Source organism: Globicephala melas, chromosome 17, assembly GCF_963455315.2.
Source record: "Globicephala melas chromosome 17, mGloMel1.2, whole genome shotgun sequence".
Classification (NCBI taxonomy): Eukaryota; Metazoa; Chordata; class Mammalia; order Artiodactyla; family Delphinidae; genus Globicephala; species Globicephala melas.
The window spans coordinates 12695036-12710423 of NC_083330.1; the positions used below are offsets into that span (position 1 = coordinate 12695036).

Sequence of the window (15388 nt, forward strand, 5' to 3'; positions counted from 1 at the left end):
GCAGGTGGGTGCCATTGACAATGGCCAAAGTAAAGACCTTGCCTTGGTCATTTCTGCATTTCCCACTCCTCTGTGTCAGTTAGAGGCAGCACTGAACTCCTGAATAAAGCTCATGGGGATTATCTACCCTCCTCCCAGAGCCCTGAGATATAGATCAAGCATTCTGGTTTCAGACACAATAAGGGGAGTACAGCACAGGTGACAAAATTATGAAGATACATTATCCTTTTCTCCAAATATTAGGAGACTCATCTCCCCTCTCTATTCATGTTGCTTTGATTAATGGTATTTCCATGGGGCCTGTTTCCCACTTTCAAATGTAGGATAAAATTAAGGAAAGCAGATTAAGATTGAATAAAATGTGCAATGTTCTCTCAAGCCATTCCAAATTTTGGAATGTTTTGGCTAAATCTTTTTGTTTTTAATCTTTCCACCTAGACCAGCCCTGGAGCCAGGGTGTGGGCTGAATGGTGCTGCTTGGAGCACAAACATCTATAGCCGTAACCTTGTTGTGACCTCATAGGTCACCATGCCCTCAGGGACTGAAGGATGGGATCTGCTTTCTTTGTTTAACTAGGGTCCATTTCCAGCAGGAGTTCAGCCCTGCATATAGCTTATCTCAAAAATAAGATGGGGCTTCCCTGGTGGCACAGTGGTTGAGAGCCTGTCTGCTGATGCAGGGGACCCGGGTTCGTGCCCTGGTCCGGGAAGATCCCACATTGCCGCGGAGCGGCTGGGCCAATGAGCCATGGCCACTGAGCCTGCGCGTCCGGAGCCTGTGCTCCACAACGGGAGAGGCCACAACAGTGAGAGGCCCGCGTACCGCAAAAAAAAGATGCATATTTCATCAATATAAATCTGATTTCAAAGATTAGAGCCTTTGACTTCAGTTAATTTAAACACAAGTGTTTGACTAGTTTTGAATGGAATAGAATAAGTTATTCTTTCTTTCCCTACCTCTTGGGCAGGAGGAAGTGTTTCTTGTGTAGCCCATTAGTAGGGTAACTCTGGCTTCCATCTTGCACACCAACCCATTGCCTTTGGCTAGAGATGTCTATTATTTTATGATATCCTCACTTCTGGGGCTTTCTAACAGCTGCTTCTGTTTGCTACTTTGCGTTTTCTCAGTTTCTTTTCACAATCTCATAATCAAGTAAGAGTCTTATTAATTCATTTATTTTTTTCAGCTTATTAATGTACTGCCATGCCTCCTGGCTGCAAAAATATGAGAGAATCAGTGGGAAAAAAAATTCAATAATTAATGAGAGTTTTATTCCCCCCAGCTTACAACATTCAGAAAAAATCACTCAAAATCTTACAATGTGGACTCAACCTTTAATTCTTAAAGATAGAAAACATAAACTCTGGACGAGAGAAAGAATGCTTTCAAAATGGATTTTTCTTTTCTTTTTTAAGTCTAGGAATTGTTAACAGGATCACGCTGGCCAAATGTGATTGACATGAGGCAAGACTGAAGGAGCCTAATGTAAGGTCGGATCTTAACAAACAGCACCGCGAAACAGAGGAAAGCTTCAAGTGAGCTTTATTAGGGAGCGCTCCGGGGCGAGGTTCACTGGTCCGAGAGAAAGGGGCCAGAGAAGTCGCACCCGGGCGAGGGTTAGGCAAGATTTTATAGGGGAAGAAGGGAAAGGGGTGTGGTGAATCTGGGAGGGCGAAGGGTATTCCTTATTTGGTGGTCTTTTCGGGTATCCCGGGGGACCGTTAGTCCCGCCCCTCAAAAGGCGGGAAGGCTGGGCTGGTTTCAAAGTCCCCAGGTCAGTTCCTGGAACTGGGTGGTCCGGAGAATTTCGGTCTGATGCAGCCTGTGAATCTGATCGTGTTCCCCTGCCTCGGGCCAGTTGGCCTTACACCTAATACTGTCACTCTTCGATTCTCCAGGGACTTCAGAGCACCAGTCATTTCAGGAACACTCACCTTTGACAATGAAAGAACAGTCTCATTTTGTCTGTTCTATTTAAATGGGCCCAGTTTTAGGGGAAAATGAAACAGTTCTCAGAGCACAGACCTTTACTGAACTGGAAATACTTTTATTTATTGGACACATGTTCTATTTGAACATCTCCAATGTGCCATAACCCATGCCCTCATATAATAACATTTTATTTGAGCAAATACTGTGGGAATCACAGACAGAAGAGGCCGAAAACCTTGTCTGGAGAGATGAGAAACTATCAAGGTCTGTGAAGAATATGAGATTTTCCCCTACTTGGAAGCTAACAAGCTAGCCTGGTACCATTTCATGGATGCTGGGAGAAGGCATGAGACAGGACAGAGACAAATGACTTTATGAATCATAGCACAGTGACCAGCACTAGAATGATGTTGACACCAGGTTCCTATGCCCCCCAAATCCCATGGGGCACACAGGTGGGCCTAGATGGATGCTTGCACATGCCAAGTGCTGTGTTATAGGAGAACACTGAGCTTAAGGAATTTACCATTTTTACAGTGAGCAGCAAGCAAGATGCTACCTCAGCCTTCAAGACTGCTCTCTGCAAACACAGTGCTGAGACCTGGCCAGGGTCATGAGTAGTCAGGGCTTCTGTGCTCTTGGCATCCTTGGCAAGAATGTGCAGGGATGGATGCTCGGGGCCCGAGATGGATGAACTCTTCTAGCAGAAACTTCACTGAGACAATGTTTAGGGATGAGGACAAAAAGGACTCATTCCAGTAAGAGGGAACAGTATTTGCAAAGGCCTTGAGGCATGAGAGACAATGAGCCGTCTCAGGAACAATGGAAAGTCTTGCCTAACTGGGATGCTGCTGATAAGGCTAAACCAGTAGGCTGGCATCCAATCCTCCAGGGCTTTGCATGCCATTGAGATTAGGAAGTGCAGCTCTTCTCTTTTAACCTAACACATTTCAGAGCATTTTAAGCATGGGAAGGACATGATTGAACTTTATTATATGTTACCTGGTGAGAATGTGGGGAATAGACTGGAATCAGAGATAAGTTATGTTGGCCTTTTACCAGCTGTCCCTGGACTGTTTTATTTCCTTTATGTCCTAAAAACCCCCTGCCTTGTTTTTTCCCTTCTAGTTTTCTAACCCCTTACCCCACCCTGTGTCCCATTCTCACCTTCAGGAACCTCACACTCTCACCTTCATGCCTGGCAGCCTTTAACTCACATTGAATATGCTCAGATATTTGCTGATATGTAGTAGGAATATTTCTGTTTAATTTACTGAATTAAACACTATTTTTATACTATTTTTAGAGTTGTAAACATGTTATTTGTTGGGAATTCATCCACTGTTTTTTTCATATGTCAATGTTATGTTAAGAAGTTTTACTTGGCATTACATGATTCATAAATCCAAATCCTGAAAGGTAAATTGCAACATTCAATTTATAAAAATGAAAAAAAACCACACACACAAAAATACTTTCTACTTCAAATTGTATTTAATTATTATTATTTTTCTTTTCTTTCTTTCTTGTCTCTCTCTTTTTTTTTTTTTTGCTGTGCTGTGTGGCCTGTGGGATCTTAGTTCCCCGACCAGGGATAAAACCCAGGCCCTCAGCAGTGAAAGCTTGGAGTCCTAACCACTGGACCGCCAGGGAATTCCCAAATTGTATTTAATTATTCTAAAAAGGAATCATACAAAGACAAGAAGAAGTATGATATTTTAGGAGGTTAAAAAATGGATTAAATATACCAAGATACAAAATGTCTTATTTTATTTGTAAGTGATTTTAAGACCCTTCCAAATTTTGCAGTGTATTCTGGGGCAGAAATGATGGTGATGATGATTACTTATTTTTTAAAATTAATTAGTTAATTAATGGCTGCATTGAGTCTTCGTTGCTGCATGCTGGCTTTCTCTAATTGTGAATGCAGGCTTCTCATTGCAATGGCTTCTCTTTGTTGTGGAGCACAGGCTCTAGGAACGCGGGTTTCAGCAGTTGTGTCTCATGGGCTCTAGAGCACGGGCTCAGTAGTTGTGGTGCACGGGCTTAGTTGCTCCACGGCATGTGGGATCTTCCCGGACCAAGGCTCGAACCCGTGTCCCCTGCATTGGCAGGTGGATTCTTAACCACTGCGCCATCAGGGAAGTCCAGATGGTGATTATTTTTTAAGCCCATTCTGGGAATGTGCTCTCAGATAGTCCCTATATTAGTTTCCTGTTACCACTGCCACAAATCGCCACAAATTTAGAGGCTTCAAACAACACACATTTATACTCTTACAGTTGTGGAGGTCACAAGTCTGCAATCATTTTTACTGAGCTAAAGGCAGGACTGGTTCCTTCTGGAAGCTCTGAGGAAGGATCTGTGTTGTTGCCCTTTCTTCCTCCTAGTGGTGGCTGTACTCCTTGGCTGGTGGCCCCTCTCTCCATCTTCAAAGTATATCACCCTTGAAATGGGGCAAGACCCTATGGTCCTTCCCCCACCATGTCCTCAGCCTGCCTTTTGTCTGTGGAAAAACTTTAGCCAAAGAATAAGTTGAATCAGAGAAGTGAGAAAATGCAGAAACAAAGGAAAGCAGTCCAACAAGACTTTATAAGAGTTTAGTCATTAAGCATAGTCAAGGATCTTTAGTTCTTCTTTATGGGCTATAGATAATATTCTGAGCCGTACCCTGTGAGCTGTCTATAGATACTGAAACCTCTACCAGGTAGAAGAAGTTAATTACATGATGACCAGCCTGTAGCCATGACATAGCTGCCACAATGGCGAGAATTAGCCTCAAAGAAATGGAAACAAACTGACCCTGGAACTGAAGAGTAACTACTTAAAACAGTCAAGGTGATGCTGATTAGGCCTCTACATGACTAATTTCAAGATGACTGTCAGAGCTGACCGTGCTCTTCGTACATGGAGCCCCTCCCTCTGCCTATAAAAGCTCTTGCCCACTGGCTGTCAGTCGCCGGCATGAGTAGTCGGTCTTTTGGACACACCCCCGTCGCTGGCATCCAAAGTAACGCAGACTTTGCTTTCCACCAACTTGCCTCTTTATTGGCTTTTGAGCGGTGAGAAGCTGGACCCCACTTTCAGTAACACCCTGACCTCTGCTTCTGTGATTACTTTCTTCTCTCTCATCTTCCCTTGTGTTTCTTATAAAAACCGTGTGACTATATTGAGCCCACCTGGGTACTTCAGGATAATTTCCCTACTTCAAAATCCTTAACCTAACCACACCTGTACAGTCTCTTTTACCTTAAAATGGAACATTCTCAGGTTCTGAGGATTAGAATGTAGACATAATTGGTGAGGGGAGGCAGGCATTATCCCACCTACCACAATCCCACTTTCCACTGAAAGCACTGTCCTTGTCTCCTTCCTCAGCTTTACTTGATTTGGGGTTACAGCTGAGATAATGGGGCTCCCTAACTCACCATCCAAGTATCGATCTATTTTAGAATAAATTTATAAAGATAAGTTCTTGGCGCTGGAAGCTTCTGAGTGAATCGTCCTCCACAGAATGGCTCATCTGTGAATATGCCAGGCAGGTGTGTGAGGTCCATCTCTCACTAAGTGCAGCAAACCCTATCTGTGCCCTGCGTACAACCTCTCATCCCTCCCATTTCAGTGCATCCTGCCTCCAGGCCGCAAAGTGCTGGTATGTGCATCTCTGTGCCGGGAGATAGCCCTGGTCTCAGAGTCTGTTCTGCCTGGGCTTGTTTTTGTTTTGTTTTGTTTTTTGTTTTGTCCGTGAGGGATCTTGTTTCCCCAACAGGGATTGAACCCACTCCCCCTGCAGTGGAAGCGCTGAGTCTTAACTACTGGACCTCCAGGGAGGAGGAGCCTGTACTTGAACAGGCTGGAAATGCTTTGGAAATAAACACTCCATCCCCCAGCAGCTCTAAGGACTGAAGCTAATGGATAAATATCCCAGCTCCCTCATTTGTTTATCAATCTGTTTTATTGAGATGTAATTCACATAACATAAAATTCACATTAAAGCATAAAATTCAGTGATTTTTCATATATTCACAGATTTCATCACCACTATCTAATTCCAGAACATTTCTATCCTTTTCCCAAAGAAACCCCAACCTGTTCGCAGTTAATCCCAACCCTCCCCTCCCCCCCTCCCCCGGCAACCACTAATCTACTTTCTGTCTCTTTGAATTGGCCTATTTTGGACATTTCAGACAAATGGAATCATACAGTGATTATGTCACTCATTTCTGGATGGGTAACTTCAAGGAACATGTCCAGCGCTGGTTCTCAGGTTTCCCCATCAGGATGAAGCTCGTTGCCCACGGTGGTGATGGGTAATTAATTAGCTGCTTTTCCTTTCTGATCTCAGTCTCCTACTTTCCCACCAGTGTTTCCGGGACTCATGTCTCAAAGAAAGGGTTTGCCCTCGAATCCTTGCTTTAGGATCAGCTTCTGGGGGAACCCAAGCCGAACACTAGGTATATCTAGTTAAGTAATGCATTCATCAAATATACACTGAACATTTCCTCTGTGCTTGGCACCATCGCTCAACACTGAGGACACAGCGCAAACCAGCCCCACATCCTCCCTGCTCTAATGGAGGGTGTGTATGCGGGGAACAAAGGCATTAAGCAAATTATAAGCGAGATGAGTGTTACAAAGGAGTGGGGGAGGGAAGTCCTTCCTAAGAATGCGATCTGAGGAATGAGCAGGAATCAGCCAGGGAGACCGTGGGGAAATGTTCCACCGTGGGGAAATGTTCCAGGCAATGGACACACTCCAAGGTAAGGGAGAGCGTGGTGATTTGGGGGATCGAGAGAAATCCATACAGCTCTTGCCGAGAGTTGGAGGAGAATAGTAGGGCCAGGTACTTGTATCTCCCTTCAAGGAAGGATTTGGTGTCCAGCTGGGGCTCATGCAGTGGTCAGCAAATTCTACATCTGTCAGCTCCTCAGGTGTGCTTCCTCTCCTGAGCTGATTGGCCCCAGGTCCCACCCTTCCTGGAGCTGCATGCATCCGGTGATGGGAGAGAGAAGGATCTAGAGATGGGGCGGGGCAGGGGGCACGGCGCAAGGCTTTCGTACCCCGGAGCTCGCAGCCATATTTTCTGGGTCTGCCTTACCGTTCACCTGCATCCTCTAATTCTGCTTCCGCCCCCTTCCTTTCACACGTGTTGATCCTTAATAAGCATCTTGCTCCTCAAACTCTGCCGGAGCCAGCTCCAGGAGGACGCAGCCTCCGACAGCAAAGAGACAGGAAGGCTTTGTGTCGTGTGTGATAAAACTGCGAGGCTTCCTCAGACACGGGGTACGTGAGGGTCCTTGGGACCTGATAGGGATGGGCCACACGTCTGGTGAGTAAGAATAACTTCGGCGGCTTCATGGAAGGATCTGCAGGTAAGTTTGCCTTTGGGAGATTCCATAAGTCTGAGAACAAGTCGGGGGAGTGAGGATTTGTGATGAGCATGAATGTACTGGGGGGGGGGGGGGTTCATGTAAAGTGCATTTTATTCTTTGTATGTATTTTTCTAAATTTGTCTCAAATATAACATTTGTATGTACTGTATAAATTAACCATACCAGTAACAAGTCTGTTTGGATTTATATATATTTTTTGTCCCTGGATCCTCCAGGAATGTGAGCAAAAGTGAACATTGTACAAATATGTTTTCCCTAGAGGATAATATTAGATTACATACTGCTGGTATTTAAAATTTTACGCTCTGAGTAGTAGACTTTTAAAATAATAGGTACTACTCCAGTGGGTACTTTGAAAAGCACTAAAATTGTATGTTTAACTTACATTAGCTGGAGCAGGGGTATCTACATTCCTCTGTCCTTAATTTAGGGTGTACCATTATTGTCTACTTTGCCCCCAAAGTACAGATACAGGAGCTCTTTCCCACCAGAAGAGTCCTAGGATGCTACAGAGACTCGTCTTCATTATAGATATCTTGGAGCACACAGGCAGCCACTATAGGACTAGAGGCTTAGTGATAGGCATTGCCGTAAACGCAATGGCGTGGCTGCCTTGCGGAGCCCACTGGGGTGCTGGAGGTGTTCTCCATCTGGCACAGCTCCTAGGTGTTCTCTTGATGCCCCTCACGGTCCCCTGACCCAAGTGCTTCTTGCACTGGGGATCCATCTCAGGACGCCATCGGGGAACGCTGACCTTTTTCCGTTCCTTCCTCTAGTCATTCCCCTCAGACCAGAAAAACGTCCAGCCCCCTTCCTGCCTCTTGAGGATGGGGGCACGAGGTCCTAACTTTAGAGCTTTACAGGTTATTTCAGAGGCAAGAAAGAAATAAAAATACATTATAAATTCCCTGCCATACAGCCAAATGTTTTGAATACGTGAAAGTGAAAGCAATTCCAATCACATGAAAGTTCGGGAACACACACAACTAATGTATGGTGATAAAAATCAGAAGAGTGGTTTCCTCTGGAGCTGGGGGGTGGGGCTTGAGGATTTTTTCTAGAGTGAAGTAAATGTTCTCTCTCAACGGGGCAGGGGTACATGTTTGTCTAAACGTATTGAACCGTGTATTTAAAATTTACGCATTTCATGTAAATTTAAAAAGAAAACAGGGTAACAGTTGAAAAATGAAAAAAAAAGACTATGTAAAACGAATTCAGGAAGGATTTATATTTCAGAGTTATTTGGTTTTAGTTGTCTGACTTCGATAGGGACAGTTGTAGGCAAGGACCCACCATCAGCCTGCAGCTCTGCTAAGAAATATAAAAACATTTTTATCCACAGTTAATTATTTCCTATTGAAATCCAGAATCTTGCATGAAATGTAAAGCTCTTTGAACAACTACAAAAAATTGTTTTCATAAGTTACCTAGGTGAAATTTGGTACACATTTCTTTAGCTTTTGTCTTCAGCTGACACCCAATATGTCCACCTACAAGTATAAATATAGGTGACTCTGTCCTGTTCGACCATGTTAAACATACACCAGTCAGTGTGCATGCTCTTGACAGGTGAGGGAAGGTCACTCGGAGAGCAACCAGAACGTGACCCCAGAGTGGTGAGAGGCTGGTAGGGGTGATCATTTCTAAAACTGGATTGGATGACATAGCCCTGTGGAGTATGCCGAATGCTGGCTAGATCAGAACACCCTTGGGTATGGATGCCAGAAAAGCTCAGGACACAGGATGAAAAGTTCAATTTGAATATCAGATAAGCAACAAATAATTTTTTAGTATAAGCATGCACGGAGATACTTATATATCCCTTGCATAAGTGGGATATATACATGGGACATAACTGCAAGGACATGATTATACTAAAAATTTACTTTTTTATCTGAAATTTAAATTTAACGGGTGTCCTATATTTTTATTTGCTAAATCTGGCAACACTATGCTTGGGGTATGCTGAAAGGGCAGGGGTTTTGGTTTGTTTTTTTGTTCGGTAAAAATCAGGCACAAATAATTTGAGCCTGTGGTTCTCAAACCTTAGCTTGCATCAAAATCACCTGCAGAGCTCGTTAAAACAGGCAATTGAGCCCAAGTTTCTGATTCAGTAGGTCTGGGGTGAGGTTCCGAAAATTTGCATTTTTAACATTCCCAGACATTGCTGATTCTGTTGATTCCAGTTATCATTTGAGACTAATGATTGGAGGCAATGCATTACAGATGTATGTACAAGGATTGCTAGAAATGCAGTGTTATTGTATCCCGTCCGTTGCCATTCTGCCCAGCACACTAAACTATGCATCATTAATGAGGGACAACAATCAAACATAATGTATTGTCATGTAATATCAGTAAACCATTTATTATATATGGTTGCCTCTCTTGCCAGGCTTTATGGCTAGTCTACAGGTCAGTTATTTGCCTCTGTAGTGAATGGATTGCCTTTTAATGAGTGTGATATTAAAATTCCATATTAGAATTAGAATAAATTAAAAATTTGATAAACCCATAAAATAGTAATATCAGAGAACCTTTGTTAAATTATATACCAAATAAATATTTAACAAGGTGAGACACCCAGGAATAATTTATATTTTATTACATGCCACCACAATTTCCATAGCAAATTATATATACACAGCCTTTATACAACCTCAGGAGTTTTGGAGTACCCAGAATGGAATTTCCATACTATGACTTTTTCCAGGGACCTGATTTCTTGGAGGAAAATAGTGGGATTTGCTTGTACTTTCCATGGAAATGGAACATATTGAAAATGTTTTAAAGTAACCTTAAAGCTGACATTTAAAATTTCTGCCATCAAGATTACTGGGTTTTGTTTTTTTACTTTTCTGTTTATTGACCTATTAAAATTGATTTGGATTTCCTCTTTTGAGGGGGAGAAATACATAGAGGAAAAAAATGAAAGAAGGGTACTAGTATATTTTGTTAGGTGTCTAAGTCCTTTGGCCACCTTTTTTGAAACTGTTGATCTACTACAAATACATGTAAAATACAAAGATAAACATAAATATAAAAATATGTATTAGAGATATATACCGAAATATTTATGGGTGAAATACATCTAGGATTTGCTTTAAAATACTGCAACAAGAAAAAGGTCAGAGAAGGAAAGACGAAATGTTTGGCAAAATAAAATGGTGATAATTGTTGAAACTGGGTGATGGGAGCATGAAGTTTATTATGTTATAGTACCTTTGTGTGTTTAGAAATTTCTGTAAGTTTTTTATTTTATTTTTTTAATTTTTTTTTTTTTTTGCGGTACGCGGGCCTCTCACTGTTGTGGCCTCTCCCGTCGCGGAGCACAGGCTCCGGACGCGCAGGCTCAGTGGCCATGGCTCACGGGCCCAGCCGCTCCGTGTCATGTGGGATCTTCCCGGACCGGGGCATGAACCCGTGTCCCCGGCATCGGCAGGAGGACTCTCAACCACTGCACCACCAGGGAAGTCCCCTGTAAGTTTAAAAAAAAAAAAAACCTGAGGACTTACCTTATTTCTCAGCTTTGCCCATTAATTGGACAAGAAACCATACTCAAATCACTTGAATATTCTGTCTCACTTTTAGAAATAATTGTAATGCAATTAATCAGCAAGTAATTATTGAACTAGGCTTCTTGTGTAGGTAGCATTCTGATATTAGTATCTAAATTCCCAGAGATATTGCCAAATTACTAGAAAGTATAATGTACTTTATAAAACTAAAACCACTTTTCAAGTATTATCACAAAATTCATTGTTGAGATTCTTTGTAAGTGCATAGATATGTGGTAAATAAAATTTCTGGAGGACTTTTTTTTTTTCATGTTTAAGAATAGTTGTTATGGTTAGGTAACTGCTGAGATAGCACTTGCTCAGATTCCTATGTGAGAATAGGACAGAAAAAAAAAAGTAATGTTAATCATCTTGGTTCCTTTTGTGTTTCTGAGGTACAAGCAAAGCAACCTTTAAGATTTCTTTGTGTGTGTGTGTGTGTGTGTTTACATCACCCTTTTATTTCATAGTTAGAAATAATACAGTTCCACAGGGAAAATCGTCAATAAATAATGGTGCTTAATCATTAAATGTAAAAATCCCAGCCCTTTGCCATCTGACAGGATTCTATTTCTTGTCAAACTAATGACTGTATAGATATAGTTAATCTTAGTGATCATTCGTCAATACAATGTTACAATGGTGCAATTTACTTTAAAATGTACAACAGCTGAAAATTTCCAGCCCACCAAGAAATCTGATCAACTCAGTAAGATATGGGCCAACTTCCCCAAGGCTCTTTCACATGATTTGCCTCAGCGAAAGTATAATAAACGTTGATTAAGAGTTCCTAGGGTTTTCTAATAGTTATTCTGCTCTAGAATTTGACGTTCATTCTTGCCAAAGAAAAGTCACAACTGCACCAGGAATGACCCACTCATTTAATTAAAAGGTGTTCTCATTTTATAAGCAAGATTGCTAAGAAATCTTAGCAACCTTAGAAATTCACAGCCCCCAAAATAAAATTGAAAACAAGGAAGTCTATGCTGGGCTTCCTTGGTGGCACAGTGGTTAAGAACCCCTCTGCCAATGCAGGGGACACGGGTTCGAGCCCTGGTCCGGGAAGATACCACAGGCCGCGGAGCAGCTAAGCCGGTGCACCACAACTGCTGAGCCTGCACTCTAGAGCCCATGAGCCACAAATACTGAGCCAGTGTGCCACAACTACTAAAGCCTGCGTGCCTAGAGCCAGTGCTCCGCAACAAGAGAAGCCTGCACACCGCAACGAGGAGGAGCCCTCGCTTGCGGCAACTGGAGAAAGCCCACGCGCAGCAACTAAGACCCAACACAGCCAAAAATAAATAAATTTATAAAAGAAGAAAAGGAGGTCTATGCTGCCAGAAATGCCAATTCAGTAATAAATTGCACCTTCAAGAGTCAAAAAAGAAAAAAAGTAGAAACTTTTACAAAAGGTAAATTACATACTTTTTTTTTTCCCAAAATATATTCAGGAAGAGTTGAGCTGCAGTTGTTACTAAAGCCAGGGCATTATTCCTTTAGCAACAAATTAAACCAGTGCAATTGACATAAATTGTTAAGTAATCCAGGATTAACTCATTAAAACTGTAGAGGCACTTTAGGCTCCTGCACTAATCCTAGAAACTGGAATTTCAGTGAGTGCCCGTGCTGCACAGAAGTAAAACTGAAACGACCCGATGCCATGCTGAATGGTGTCACTTCATACTTAGTTTAAGCATTTGAGAGTAGAAATCATGAATTCCTCTATTAGAGTTCCATTCACTTACAGAACATTCAGATGCAAACAGTGTTATGCCTATAATCCACAATTTAAAGAATCCTTTCCATTTTAAAGTTCCAGATGAATTTTAAATTAGAAAATAAGCACTAAGGAAACTTTTTCAACTTATGAAAACTTCATGTTGGAAATTTTCCGGTAAAGTTTCCCCCCACCCGTTGTAAAATAAATATTTTGTATCCCCAATTTAATTTTATGAAGACACACTTTAATAATGCTATAAAGAAATAATTTACAGAGATCAATAACTTTTCATGCAGAAACAAAAAATTCATTGCTCAATAATATTACTGAGGCAAGTGAAGAAAGATTGTTCTCTTGTCAGTTTGAAAGGTTAATTTTTTCAGTGCAAAACCAGTTATAAAATATTTAAACTTAATATTTAAAAATAAAAAGTGGTCCGATTTAGCAATGTTCAAGTTCTAAATTTCATAAAACAAATCACTACATATATTTTATAGTAAAATACAGAGATTAAAGAAGTACTTGAGTACTTAAGATATAAATTTCTAATGAATCATACCAAGTCAGAAACAACCAAGCAGATAAGATTCCCAATTTGAGTAGCAGAGTTTTAAAGATGATATTACTGTACCAAAGCCTTTTTTTCCTAGCTAAAAAGCTATGCAAACGAATGGTCAACATTCTGTTTTCCTTGCAGTTGCGTGCTCTAGAATGATTTTGCCTCAAGTACCTGTGATTTCATTCCTGTATTCAAAATTTGATCCAATTTTTATGTTCCAGGAACACTTAGTTGATTTAACCATCTATAATGTAAACAGTCCTGTACAGAGTACAACGGTGGAATTTTCAAGCCAAGCGTAGTCTGACCTAAACTGGTTTACACTCTCTGCAAGTCACTCACGTATTATTCCTAGCAAACACACGGTCCCCTCTGAGGGTTAAGTGTTGAAGCTGGTACCGTAGCGCTTCTGTGTCAGTGGCTCCTTGATGTTCATTTTATCTAGATTGAGATAGTCCAGGGATTTGGAGTGAGCCCTCTTACCTTTAAGAAGACAAAGAGGCAGAGGCCCACGGAGGGCCTTTTTAAGGTTCATAAGGTAAAGATTTAGTGCACTTGTCTCCTGGGCTGGGCATCTGCCTTCGCCTCCTGCCATTGGCAGCTGGAATCTCCTACTGCAGGTAGTACCTACTTCTGGTTTTATACAAATGAGAGGAATACGCAAGTCCTGCATCCAGCTGTTCTGAGCGCAAGGAAGGCACGGCTTCTCCCTTACTCTCTTTACCTCCGGTGCACTTCTGGGCTAACTTCGGGAGTTCCTCACCAGTCGTGGAGTCAGTCAGATAGAGTCCACGTGGAGAATCTGGTAGCTTGACACAGTCCGGCACATCGGCGAGCACTGAGAGCTGGAACAGTGGGGCTTCTCCGCCTCTGCCTTTCCCGGGAGCTCACCTCAGCCACGGGCAAGGGCAGGCTGGTCGGGGACTTCTGGACTCTCCATTAATATCTACTTCCATTTTAGGCACCAGTCTGCACATAGCAGCCTAAATCCCAGAAGATGTCACTGTCCAATTTCTAATGAGTCCCAAGGGAACACAGGCATAATAATTTTTCTGCTCCAGATACAGTGGCCTACAGCTCTGCTGCCTCCGCCGTGCTTGGGGCCGCAGAGACTGAGACAAGGGCGGGAGAGGCGCAGGGTTGCAGCGCCGAGAGATCTGGGCTGAGGCTGCCAGCCAGGTACCCTCTCCCACCTTTAAGGTTTCTAAATACCATTTGTATCTACTACACGGTAATATAATGTAATTTAATTCCCCCAAAGGCAGGTAAATATAGAAGGAAAAACTTAGAGGTCAAGAATATGGAAGTTTGTGTGTCTTGCTGTGTATGCACAAGCATAAATGATTTAGAAAATTTGGAATACAATCCAGGCATGGCTGTATGGTGTACTTCCAGACCAGGGGAGAGGGTGTCCTCCTTTTTATTTGCGGACTTGAAACCCTGGCATGGTTCAGGACCAGAAATGGCCTGTGGCCTGAAGGTCTGGGGATGCAGTGTGTGACCACATGCCCTGCCACCAGTGGAGGGGTTTACTGCATATTCATGACCCACGCTGAAGAAGCAGGAACAGTAAAACAACTGCAAACCGGATGAGAGTGTGCTTTGCGCCCAGTGGAGTCGGGTAGACACAGGAAGCATGTGGTAAGTGCAGGCTGTACTTACCCTCCTGAATTGTTAGAAATTCTTTCCCATGGTTATTAAGCAATTATTCCCTGCCAGAAGGTGCATTCTGTGCAGAGGGTTGAAATCCTTTCATCATGTGTTGTGTTTGAGTTAACCGTTTCCTGTCTGTTATGGACTGAATATTTGTATGTCTCCACTCCCTACAAATTCACGATGAAGCCCTAACCCCCACTGTGGAGGTATTTGGAGATGGAGCCCCTGAGGAAGCAATTAAGGTTAAATAAGTTCAAAAGAGTGTGGCCCTGATCCAATAGGATTTGTGTCCTTATGAAAAGTGACACCAGAGAGCTTGCTCTCTCTGTCTCTCTCCCCCACCCCATACCATGCACCAAAGAAAGGCAATGTAGCTGTTTGCAAGCCAGGAACCTTGATCTTGGGCTTCCAGCCTCCAGATCTGTGAGAAAATGAATTTTAAGTCACCCAGTCTGTGGTTTTGTTTTTGTGTTTGTTTTTTTTTTTTTGCGGTACGCGGGCCTCTCACTGTTGTGGCCTCTCCCGTTGCGGAGCACAGGCTCCAGACATGCAGGCTCAGTGGCCATGGCT

The 15388-nt window shown here is 42.5% G+C and overlaps 1 pseudogene; it reads right to left on the reverse strand.

Moving 5' to 3' along the window:
- Positions 1-13500: 13500 nt before the first annotated feature.
- LOC115855060 (macrophage immunometabolism regulator-like) lies at positions 13501-14118 on the reverse strand (annotated as a pseudogene).
- Positions 14119-15388: the final 1270 nt, after the last annotated feature.